The following is a 9689-nucleotide window of genomic DNA, read 5'->3' as shown; positions in this document are numbered from 1 at the left end:
TCTCATTGTAAACAGATGCAGCCATCAATAAAGAAACATTCTTGAAATAACCATTTTTCTCCATCATTACTCAGTATTGTGTTGGCCTTTACTTCCTAGACAATTGCTTTTAAATATGAAAATTTTCATGAATTTGCATGTCATCCTTGGCAGGGGCCATGGTAATCTCTTTATCATTTCAATTTTTAATATACATGCTGCCAAAGAGAGCACAGTGTTCATGGTTCAGAATAGAAACTCCACAATGAAGGATACCAACTGGAAACTTTATAAAAATTTGGATAAAGGATCTTATCACCCCATCCTCATTGCAGGTGCATTGGTGGTTGTCAGGGAAACACACTCCTTGATTCCTTCATTTGCCCGGAACCCAGCATGTCATCTGTGACTTCATATTTGAAATCAAATTTGGTATTTTACAAGTCATATTTTGAAACAATCATAATTTATAAAGAAGCTGCCCTCTCCCCCTTCCCTATGCTTCTCTAGCACTTCAGAGTCAGTTGCAGTGACTTCCCATCACCAACAAATACTTCCTGGTGCTCACTAGGGCAAATAGTAGTGTCCACTTTCCACAAGGTCATTTTCCTGAACAGCAAAAACCCAACAATCAAGACCAAGAAATGAACACTGATGGCACACTGACATCTTGTCCCCAGTGCCACTCAAGCTTTTCAAGTTGTTGCGATATTGTCATTTATTACAGAGATCCAGTCCAGAGTCATGTGTTCCATGATATTTCTGTCTTCTTTTAAAATACTCATTTTATTTATTTATTTATTTATTTATTTATTTGTGTGTGTGTGTGTGTATGTATACGCGCGCACGTGCATGTGTACGTGTGTGTAAGCATGTCCCGCAGCCCACTTGTGGTCAAGAAGATATCTTGAGGAAATTGGTTCTTTTTCCATCACATGGATCCAAGGCCCAAACTGAGGTAATTAGGCTTGGTGACAAATGCCCTTACCCACTGAGGTCCCCATTTGACCCATTAAATACTTTTATTGGATAACTTACATGCCATAAATATCATGTAGTTCAGATATTTTAAGTGTTTTCTTCAGGGGCTTTTTGTATATTCACAAGTGTGTGCAAACCTCACCATGTCATTTCACAATATTTTCCTTTCCACACACAAGGAAGAGCTGTCTGTCCTCTAGTCCTCTACCTTCCTCCCTCTCCCCTCACCCCTCACTGCTGAGCAGGCACAACTTTCTTCCGTCTGGATTTTCCTGTTCTAGACTCTACACATATATGTATCTATGGATACACACATGTGGAATAATTTCTCTGACCATTTGTAATTGTCTTTTTTCTTTAAACAATTTTAAATATTCATTAATATGACATCATTTTATACCTTCTTACACTTAGTAGGGGACTAATATATATAATTAATATATTTGTATAATATATTTGGTTCATTGTTTGTGTGTTTGTTTGAGACAGACAGCTGCTATGTGTAGCCCAGATTAATCTTCAATTCAATATGTAGCCCCAGTTGGTCTCTAACTCATGATCCTCCTGCCTCAGCCCCCTGGGTGCAAGATTACAGATATGTATCACTTTCCCTGGCTCACATTTTCATAATTATTAGATTTGAAAGTTATAACTCTATGTATTTATTATTGCAGAGCTTTCATGGGACCCCACTTGAGGTTTTATATAGACATGGAGAGATCTATAATATTCTCTGCATCTGCATGCATCCTGCCCAGACATTTAGCCAATTCTCCTGCCCTACCTCCAAGCCACCAGCCCTCTAAAGCCACAGAGCTTACTTGAGAGTACTTGGCTTTGGCGGTAGTTTGCCTTTCTTTTTGAAGCAGTTGAGGATGTGACAAACATTTACATATTTTTCTAGACTGGTGCTGGTTTAATTAACAATGGAAAGCACAGGGACACACTTTCTCATAGCTGGTAGATATAATATGTGTGGGCCATCTCAACATCTCCCCCCTCTAGTTAAAAAAAAGGCTTTGTCTGTAATAACAGTAAATTATAAACAATAAGAACAACTATGTGAACTATCAGGGTAACAGTTATTTTTACAGTGTTTAATCCATTCATATTGGCAAATTTGGAGAAAATATTTCAGTATCTATTTAATGTATTTCATTCTTTTATATATCTTAAATAATTTTCTTATTGCCATTTATGCATTCCAACCTCTAACCTTTACAACTTTCATTTACTAACATTAAAACACCTTTTTAGACCCTAAAATGCTTCCTCAGATCCTTTATAATCTAAGTTTTTATATCTTTTAACCTTTACAAATTTTACTCTTTTGTGAGTTTTTCTTTTTTAAATTGGACATTTTATTTATTTACATTTCAGATGTTATCCCCTTTCTCCATTGCTCTCCCCCTGAAACTCCCTATCCCACCACCCCTCCTCCTGCTTCAATGAGGATGTGCCCCCATCCACCTCCCCACCTCCCTGTCCTCAAAGTCTCCCACACTGGGGGATCCAGCTTTCACAGGACCAAGGACCTCCTCTCCCGCTGATGCTCGACAAGGTCATCCTCCAATAGATGTACAGTTGGAGCCATGGGTCCCTCCATGTGTGCTCCCAGACTGGTGGTTTAGACCCTGGGAGCTCTGGTTGTTTAGTATTGTCGCTCTCCCCAGGGGCCGCAAGCCTCTTCAGCTCTTTCAGTCTTCACAGCTAACCATTGAACTGATCATGGGGTTCCTAACGGAGGAGTTAGAGTTTTTCTTTTTTAAATCTGGTAACAAGGAAAACTGTAAAACTATAACTACCTAGTCTTCAACCTGATCAGAGGCCTGAGAAGGATAAATCTTACCTGAGTAAATAGGAAGTATAGAGCAAGCAGCTTCCAAATCTGTAGAATTGACAGATACTTAATGGATAAAGGCTGCCTGGACAGATTCTAACTGAACAGTCACCTAAAGTTCCTCTGTTGGTGTGGCATTCATCTTTAGCCACCAGGCCCAGAAGATGTGAGAGACTTTTTTTTTCCAGCAGGAACTTGGATGGACTGTCCCATCTTGTCTAGGCAAAGTAGGGCAATTGACTTCCCAGTGTCTTGGTTGTCCACAGTTTGGATCAGATTACTGTCAGCAATCAACATAAGGGACAGTTTATAGCCCAGTGGCCAGATTTATCACATTTGAAGCACACTCCAGGTGGTGATTTGCTGTATCCATTATCTCCATGGGAGGAGACTGGAGGTACTGACTTGACTGATATGTCTGTCTGTCAAAACAAACCAAACAAACTTTTTTATTAAAACATTCCTAAATGTCATATTCTGCAGATTTCTGAAGTATTTGAGGACCATCTAGCTATCTAAAGTGTATCTAATTAGACAAACTTGTCTGTTTCTAGTTACTTATTTTGGCTTAACTTTGAAAACATAATAGCTAAATAAAGCCTACCTACTAGATCTGAGTGCCTTAGTGGCTATGATTGTTTATAGATGATTGACTGATGTGTTTATAAAAAGATAAAGAGATAAAGAGAGTATGTTCTGTGGGTATGTGGAGAGGTATGGGGGAAGGGGATGTCTCAGTGGGCCCATGCCATCTCTTCCCCCTGAGGGACCAGTCACACACTGGTATAGCATAGAATAGAGTCTATTTAGGACATGGGGAGGAGAGCCAGGAGGTTAGTAGAGGCAGAGAGAGAGAGAGAGAGAGAAAGAAAGAGAGCGAGCGAGCGAGCAGAGAAGTAGAGGGGTATTGGCCAGCCATGACCACGTGGAGAGAGGAGGAAGGGAAGGGGAGGGGGAAGGGGACAGAGAGAAGCTAGAGGCAAGAGATCAAGAGAGAGAGGAGGGGGCAAGTAGCCCCTTTTATAGTGGGCCAGGCCTACCTGGCTGTTACCAGATAACTGTGGGGAGGAGCATACCTGACTGTTGCCAGATAACTGTGGAGGTTGAGTTTAGACAGAATACCAACATTTCTCCACTTTGGTTTAATTAAAAGAGAAAAATTAGAAAGAGGTGATGGTGAAGCAGGAATAGGGTTGTTGTGATATCTTGTTACTTCCTGCTGGCATTGGGGGCAACGTGTCTCTAGGGGGAACCTAGAAGAATGGATATGGGGGATGTTTGTCAGGTCTTAGGAGAGTTGGCTGTTTCCTACTGTCTAGGGTCTATGGAGTCATCTGAGGATAGGTCAGAAGGAACAGGTCCAGTAGAAGCAGCTGTGTGTGTGTGACAGGAGATGGAGCATCTGGAGGTTGCTTCTCTGGAGCTGTTCTGGATGTGCCTGGACTTGACAAGATGTAGGGAATAAGATTAAGTACATTTGGGAGAAAGAAATTTTTTTCTAAGATGTTCATTTGAGACCCAGAGTGATCCCACCCATTGGAATAGGTAGTAAGTGGGAATTTTAGGCAGATGTACTTATCTGGATGGGATCTATTTGGTCTGTGAGAGGTAGATCTGAGTGGGTTTCCTGTAGCTTATAAGTTTACAAAACAGATAACAGCATGAGTTAACAACACGTGCAGTCTTCAAGATGAGCCTTTATTGGATTGTATAGTGGAATGTTTTATTAGAGTTAGGTAAGTTTATAGGAACTCCAATAATTTAGGACAGTGGGATAGTAAGAAAAGGAAATATGGAGCATTTAATTGATGGTAACTGAGTTTAGATAATGAAGTAACATATAACATCTGTGAAAGCTTAGCTGTCAATGTAGTCAGAAGTCTGAGAAAGAGTAAACAATAATCTACCAGTTATATATTCTTTTTAAAAAATGGCAGAGTCCACTAGCCAACAGTTCCCATAGTCTCCATATTCTCTTGGGCAAAGTCAGTTTGGCTTCCAAGCTCAGAAGATGCAGGGCTTTTTCTCTATGGAATGGATACACATGACATGAGAAATGACTTACCTTGGTTTAGCCAAGTCATTTGACTCAGGGCATCCAGTTTAGTTCACTGCATTTGTTAGTGACTATATTATCACATACAATCCATGCTGTATCTTCTAGGTGTCCAAGTCTTCTGAAACCATCTTGGGTCAACTGTTAGAGGCTTTGGGAATTCTGTTGGCCATAAACTTAAATATACTATTAGCAGACTTCTGACAAGATTGAGAGCCATAAGGATTGGTTGTAACTGAATAGAATTTAATGGCAGTAGTAAAAATCTATCAAGACAGGATAGGAAAGAGTCTTAAGTAACTTTGGTGGATTGTGTAGGCAGAGAAAAGCACATTTTTGTATTAACAAAGAAACATTTGGCTTGGATCAGAATAAGAAAGCTGGCAACAGTGGCATATGACCATATGGCTAGCGCGTTGGGGCTATGGACCACAGGTGCTATGGGTCAGGTCCATGGTGGCAGCAACAGGGTGGGACTTCCTACTAGCGGTTGGAAGTCACTGCCTAGTGCCTCTGGCAGCTAGAGTCTGCAGTGGGCAAGGAAAAGCAAGAGTGTCCCATATCACAGCAATGTTTATATTAGCTGTTCTTGTGGTGGAAGGCACTGCTAGCACTCACTTTACAGGTCCGGGGCAGAGAGGGAGAGAGTCTCCCTCACATGTGTGGGCAGCTAAGCCCTTTGTGTGGGTGGTTGCACATGTGGGGAAGCAAGTCTCAGAGAGGGTCCCTCGCAGGTTGCAAGGAGTAGACCCAGACCAGAGTTAAGAACCACAGAGGGGAAGGAAGCAAACAGGGCCCCAGACCTGCTGCTTCAGGCCAAACTGGCTGAAGTAAGTCGGTGCAGACGGCCATAAATGATGGAGGAGGTGAAGGGAGGAAGGGAGCAAGGAGGGTCCTGGACTCGCTGCTTCAGGCAAGCAGGTTGAACTAAGTGAGTGCAGCTGGTCACAAATGATGGAGGAGGAGGGGGAGAAGCCTATGCTAGCAGGCAACATGCTATTAGAAGCTGCCCTGGCACCTGACCTGAAGTGAGGGCAAAGGGTCAGCAGCAGGTTCCAGACCTCCCCAGCAGCAGTTTTCAGCTCTCACTCCCTGGTTAATGGTTCTGGAATGTCCCTAGAAATGGAGCAAGATAAAGGTCACCTAACCCTAAATTCCCCTAATGTGCTTTAAATCAGGCCTGTTAGCTCACTTGGTTGTCTCCCTTTTGAAGTGGGAGACCCCAGCATGCTGAAATTCTGCAGAATAAAACTCTTTGCTTTTACATACTATTTGAGTTCAGGTTATCATTCTTTGGCAAATCATGCACCCTTACAAAATGACAGACAGTACTGTTCTACATTTAACTTCTCTGATGGATAGAACAAAAGAACTTTTTTTAAAAAACCAAAAACACATCTTTGGCTTCAAGTTTATTTGTTAAAACAGCATAGGACACTGGACATTTGCAAATTGTGTATAGGTAGATATGTCACAGTAGTCCATCTGTCTTCACATTTGCAGGAGCCTTTTCTATGGGGCCTTCATAGGGGCCTGTACACTTTTGAGAGCCTGAACTGGAGTTGAAGTCTGGGACTTAGCTGGAGCCAATCTCTCTGCCTTGTTTGAACTTTAGATTTTGGTTGGCAGAGCCTATGCCCCTTGGCCATGTAGCTTCAAATCCAGTTCTCAAGTTTGAGCAATGAAAGCCATAAGAACCATAAGAACCATAAGAACACAAGATTTTAAAGGTATAGGAAACACATATTTGGCAAAGTGATACAATTATTAGACACCAAAGTTGAAATTACAATTAGATGGAATTAAGATTGAGCATTAGTGCATACTGGAGCATATGTAACAGTAATATCACAAGATTCTTGGAATTCAACTTGGCTTGGAGGTAGGAAGGGACAATGGGCAGAGTGTTTAGACAGGCAGAGATGCAGGTAGATGCAGAGAGGACTAGACAGACACAGAAGGAAGATGGAAGAGAGACAGGACAGAGCTGAGATGTAGGGAGTGAGAACCACATGGATAGACACAATGGCAGAGAAGTTGGGTTAGGCTAGCTGAGAGACTATCCACAAGGTAAAATAAGGGTAACTATCCTACCATCCAGTGGATTTGGGGGTTTTCCATTTGTGAATGTCTTAATTAAAGACCAGTGATAGAAATGAAGCTACAGTTGGGGTAACAGGAAACAATTGCAACAGTGCTTGAGAGAGTCTAACCTTAATGAAGTAATTTTGTCCTTGGACAATTTGAGATTTATACTCGATGGCTTTGAATTTTTCATATTTCTCATTGGTTTTCTTTTCAAGACACCTTTTAAAGTTACCATTACACAGGACTAGTGGAAGAACTACAATAATTTTTCCAGCTACCATGAAACAATCACCTCCAGAAGAGAAATCCACAAGTCACAATGAATTTGCATGACAACCCATAGAGGGAGTAGATCTAAGGAAATTTAAAAGGGTAATTGTAATATATGGTGTGCACTCACCTTATGTGAAACAAGTACTAAATAATTGGGCCATGCAGAATTGCATAATTCCAAAATATTTGAAGATTTAATAGTAGCTATCATTGAAGCTGGCCCTTAGCTACAGTGGCTGACATGGTAGAGAGAGGTGGCTTTGGCTATGGAGCAACATAAAAGAACTAAAAGGATTAATATTGTCAAGGGTCAGTTGGTAGGTGAAGGTTAATATGGTGAGTTAGAAATGTATAATTAGTTTGATGATGTCACCTTAGAGCAATGTCTTACAGTAGCTTTAAATGCTTGGGTCAAGGTTGAACAACAGTGAAGATGATCTGAATCATTTACCAAGATAACCCAGGACTCAGATGAAGCTTTTAGTGATTATTTTTACAATGATTAACTTCAACTGTAAATAAAGCAATATCAGATCCAGATGTAAGAGCAGGATTAATTGAATCTTAAGCTTTTTAAGAATGCTAATTCTGAGTGGAAAAAGACTATTAGACCTTTAAAGACCAGATCCACACTTAATTATGAATGCATTATCACTACTGTGGATATTGGATCTAATCTGTTCAATGTTGCTATGATAATACCGGCAATTGCTAAAAGTACGAGATCTCAGAATGTTTGATTCTGCAGCTGTGGAAGACCAGTTGTTTCCTAATGAAGTATAGACAAACAATTCCATAGGATAATATTTTCTCTAATGATAATCCAGGGAGAAAGTTTCCTGGGATATGCAAAAGACATGAAGAGATTAGACATGGGGCTTAGAGCAAGCAGAGATATAGAAGGAAATCCATTACAATCAGGAATCACTGCCTAAGGGGCTTTGCTCAGGCCCCCCAAAAAGCAACGTGAGCCATTTGTTCCGTGTCATCGAAGGAGAGCTTGTTCTAGACAGCAACTAGAAAAATTAGTGCCTGATATCACAGACAGAGCTGATCTACAATTAACTATTCTGATGACTAGAACAAGAGATTTTAAAGGTACAGGAAACACATATTTTGGCAAAGTTCTATAAATGATTAGAGACCAAAATTGAAATTAGATGGAATTAAGATTGAGATCTAGTGCAAACTGGAGCAGATGTAACAGTAATATCACAAGATTCTTGGAATTCAACTTGACCACTTCAGAAAGTATCTACACAACTGTTGACACAAGGCCTCAGGTGAAACAGAATCTAAAATGGGTTAAATGAACAGGATCAAAATATCTGATAGGAAGATTAGGGCCAAATGTGACAGATATGTGGGCTCTGGAGAGATGGCTCAGTGGTTAAGAGCACTGACTGCTCTTCTAGAGGTCCTAAATTCAATTCTAGGCAACTGCATGGTAGCTTAAAACTATCTGTAATGTGATCTGATGTCCTCTTCTGGTGTGTCTGAAGAAAGCTACAGTGTACTCATATAAATAAAATCAATAAATATGTTTTTTTAAAAGGTGCAGGAAGAAGGTTTTCCCACAAGGGATGTTAAATAGCCCCACGTGTCCTTTCATTGTCACATACAGCAGTCATTACAAATAATTTGTAAACAGTTTCCTCAGTCTATAATTTATCACTATGTGGATGATATCTTGATAGGGAATTCTAATACAGATACCTTACAAAAAATGTTTGTGGAAGGGAAGATAACTTTTCCTTGTTGGGGATCAAAAATTTTTCCTGAAAAATACATAAAGGAAGTTCTATCAACAATCTAGGACATAAGATAGATCATCAGAAAACTCAGCCACAGGAAATATAGATCAGAACGGATCAATTACAAACTCTCAAATTTTCAAAAATTTCTATAATTGGCTACAACCCATAATTGGATTAACTACTCAAGAGTTAAGTGATTTATTTCAAAACTTAGAAGGTGTTTCAACCTTAAAGAGTCTGGTAACCACTTAAAATAACGAATATTTATACTGAGAAAATCAGGAGAGGTGCAAACTGAGTGACAAGCCTGCTAGCTCAGCGAGATATCTTTATTTTCTTAACTGTATACAAAATGTCTACTAACAAGCCTGATCCTACAACTAAACTTGTAGCTCTTTAGAAATCTTTCTTTCTGTGTCATTCTATGGAGCTAGTTTACATTTCTCTTGAGCTCCTCCGAACTTAAGGAGCCCTCTTAGCTGTCTTTCTAGAATATTATTTTATTTGTGTCCTGCCAGATGCTTCTCTGTTGTTCCTGCAAGCCCAAAGAAAAAAATCCCTGCCTTCCAAACCAAAACAGTGAGCTCAACAAAAGTCCAGTTGCTTATAAAATAAGTCTTTAGCTCTTCCCATACACCCTTAGCAGGTTGAACCATGTTACCTTTATTGTGGGAAGGCTCCAAGACAAGTCAGTAGGTGCCATACCACGTCACTT

General features: G+C 40.2%; 1 non-coding gene across 1 annotated transcript; it reads right to left on the bottom strand.

Moving 5' to 3' along the window:
• Window positions 1-109: 109 nt before the first annotated feature.
• On the bottom strand, window positions 110-213 carry LOC114608357. The gene has a single exon (XR_003709353.1). It is a non-coding gene; the product is annotated as a U6 spliceosomal RNA (small nuclear RNA).
• Between the last annotated feature and the right edge of the window lie 9476 nt (window positions 214-9689).

This window comes from Grammomys surdaster, unplaced genomic scaffold, assembly GCF_004785775.1.
Source record: "Grammomys surdaster isolate TR1022 unplaced genomic scaffold, NIH_TR_1.0 125889, whole genome shotgun sequence".
NCBI classification, from domain to species: Eukaryota; Metazoa; Chordata; class Mammalia; order Rodentia; family Muridae; genus Grammomys; species Grammomys surdaster.
This window is presented reverse-complemented; position numbering and strand designations above follow the sequence as displayed.